Raw genomic sequence first — 3,487 nt, 5'->3', positions numbered from 1 at the left:
CAATTTCTTTCTTTCTTTCCCTTCTCCGCCTCCTCTAATCTTTCCCCTGGTTTTTTTTTTTTTGGTTTTTTTTTTTAAAGAAAAAAATTATTTATTTATTTTAACCGGAGATCCCGAGCCCACGTGCCCGGCAGGCCCCCTCCGGATTGGACGGCTGTCTTTTAGGGTGACGTCACGCGCGCCCACCCGGCCTGAAGACAAAAAAAAAAAAACTTGATCGCTCCTCGGTTTGATTAAAACAGACATTGAATTAATTACAGCGCTGATCCGACTGTTAACAGGCAATTGCGGGCTCTGTTTGCTATCATTACATCGCTGATGAAGTTTTAAATGGGGTTATTAGCTATACGGGGTGGGAACGAGGGGGGGAGAAAATGAAGGAGAGGAGGAACTGCTTTGGGAGGGGGGTCTGCTTGAAAACGGGGGGGGGGAGTTTTAAGCCACCCGTGTTTAGTTCTCTGAAAAGCGGGATTTATTTTCTCTCTTAGCCCTGCCGGACGAAAGGTAGATGGTTAAAAAAGCCTTAAAGGACTCTGAGGCTAAACTTCTTTATAATTTTAATTTTTTTTAAAAAAAAAAAAAAGAAGAAGATACGAAGGAGAGAAAAGCGCTGGGAAGACCAGCGAAGATTAAAATCGCCAGAAAGTAAACTGTGAAATTGTTCTAGCAAAGAGCATTTCATTGATCTCCTCCGGATACAAACGCTCACCCTCTCTTCCACACCCAGCCTTTACCTTTATTTATCTTCTTTAAGAAAAATCATGACTTCTCTGAATTGTAAAGCCCTTTCCCTTCTTTTAGAAAAAGCCTCTTTGTCGACTTGCAAACCATTTCAGAGGAAATTTAATGTGAAATTGGTCGCCTCCAAGTTTCACCGAAGGACATTTTACACAACAATTAAACAGCACATGAACTCATGATCCAGAATAAAAAATACTTGTGCGGTAGGGCATCTAACGAAGCATCACCTCCCCTCTCGCTTGTACTGGGATAGCAACATTTCAAAAGGGATCTTTCAAGGCAGGTAAACCCTGCATTCAACCCCAGTGCTGAATATCTAAAGGCGACCCACATCAATTTGATTTCTCCACTCGAATTTTGGGCATAGTGATCTGTCGGTTGCAGCGCATTGAGACCAGCGTGACTTTTCCATCTGAAGGTGAAAAATGTAAAGCCCCCTCATTAAAGAAGGCGTCTCCAGTCCGAGACCCCATAAAAAGGCTGATTTTGGCTCTGAGGGTTTTCAACGACCTGAAACCAGTAGCGCAATGAAAGAGAGGTTTTACTCACGAGTAAATGGAAGAGAAGGAAAGGAAAGAAGGAAAAAGTCAGCTTTATGTTATATTTCCCAAGGAACAAGCGTGGGAAGATAGATAGATGATAGAGATAGAGTAGATAGATAGAGATAGAGATGATAATAGATAGATAGATAGATAGATAGATAGATAGATAGATAGATAGATAGATAGATAGAGATAGAGATGATAATAGAGATAGAGATGATGATGATAGATAGATATAGAGTAGAGATATGATAATAGATATAGAGATGATTAGATAGATAGATAGATAGATAGATAGATAGATAGATAGATAGATAGATAGATAGATAGAGATAGAGAGAGTAGATAGAGATAGAGAGAGTAGATAGATAGAGATAGAGATGATAATAGAGATAATGATGATAGATAGAGATAGATAGATAGATAGATAGATAGATAGATAGATAGATAGATAGAGTAGATAGAGATGATAATAGATATAGCGATGTAGATAGGTAGGTAGGTAGGTAGATAGATAGATAGATAGATAGATAGATAGATAGATAGATAGATAGATAGATAGATAGATAGATAGATAGATAGATAGATAGATAGATATAATTTCAAGAAAGGTCACCACCTTAAAAACCTGGACAATGAATACTTTCTAGGTCTTCAGGTGTTTAAACTTTGACAAAGAAATAATACTCAGAGTAGCGAGAAAAGGGAAAAAAAGGGGGGAAAGACTCCTGGAGCTGGGCAGGCATAAAAGAATTGAAATAATAATAAGGTGGGCAAAAATGCCCAATCCATTCTAAATATCTGGATGAGTGGGTGTCCAACTATATTAATAATAATAATAATAATTGAAAAGGCAAAATACTGGATGGGGAAAGGAGATTCAGGGTGATTTCCCGCAGGCTTCAGCCCCAAATCGTTCCCTTTTTTGAAAGAAAGAAAGAAAGAAAGAAAGAAAGAAAGAAAGAAAGAAAGAAAGAAAGAAAGAAAGAAAACCGGCAGATTTTCATCCAATTCTTTTCATCCAATCCTCCCTACGCACAACAACGACACACTTGCCAAACATGCACCTGAAGCAAAAGGGCCGGTTTTTAGGAGCCTCCGAAGTGCCCCTTCAACGTGAGGAAAAATCCCCCTGCCTTGAAGGAGTCAATCCACAACTCTGCAAGAAGAACACCAGTTGTTGTGGGGTTGTCGTTGTTATTGTAAAAAAACGCGCAGAGAAATTTGAATGAAGTGGCAGTAACAAGAGAAGACGCCTACTTAAAAATTAAGTAGTTAGGGGAAGGGTCTTTCAGCTGCTCCCTTTTTTAGGGATAGGGTATTTTATTTCCCCTCGCCCCCAGCTGCTTCTGCTGCTGCTCCACAGCTTTGTTAGAAATTGCTGTCTTTGGGAAGCCACGGCTTCATCGCACGGAAAGCCCCCAAGAGGTCCTTCCACCCACCCCCACCGTCCCACCCATGGGGATCTTTTGGTTCTGAAACACGAGAAACCTGTGTTGCTTGAAGCCCCTCTCTCTTCTGGGGAAGGTGGAGTAGGTAAGACTGGGAAGGAAGGCAGAGGGGAAAGGAAGAAGAGAGGAAGGGAGGAGAGGAGGAAGGAAGGAAGGAAGGAAGGAAGGAAGGAAGGAAGGAAGGAAGGAAGGAAGAGAAAAATACAGGAGATTCAAAGAGAGGAAGGGAAAGATTATGGCAGTGAATGAGAGAAAGAAGGATGGGAGGGAGGGAGGGAGGATGAAAAGAGGGAAAATGTGGAAGATCAAAAGAGAAAGATTATGAGTGAATGAGAAGAAGAATGATAGGAGGGAGGGAGGGAGGGAGGGAGGGAGGAAGGAAGGAAGGAAGGAAGGAAGGAAGGAAGGAAGGAAGGAAGGAAGGTGAAATACTGTAAGTAGTTCTAGATTAACCTGGACAGCTGTGATCATTACTGTCTTGTTGGAATTATTTTCCTTCCTTCCTTCCTTCCTCCCTCCCTCCTTCCCTCGCTCCTTCCTTCCTTCCTTCCTTCCTTCCTTCCTTCCTTCCTTCCTTCCTTCCTTCCTTCTTTCCTCTCTCTCCCCTTCTCATTTCCTTTCTTCTACTATCTCCCCATCCTTTTTTCCTTCTCCTTCATTCCTGCCCCTCCTCTTTCCCTGCCTTTTCCTGTCCCTCTCTTCTCCTTCTCTTCTGCCTTCTCTCCTTCCTCTCTTTTCCCTTTGCGAACAATC

Source organism: Protobothrops mucrosquamatus, unplaced genomic scaffold (genome assembly GCF_001527695.2).
Source record: "Protobothrops mucrosquamatus isolate PMUCROS unplaced genomic scaffold, P.Mucros_1.0 scaffold2837, whole genome shotgun sequence".
NCBI classification, from domain to species: domain Eukaryota; kingdom Metazoa; phylum Chordata; class Lepidosauria; order Squamata; family Viperidae; genus Protobothrops; species Protobothrops mucrosquamatus.
Note: the sequence above shows the minus strand (reverse complement) of the source record.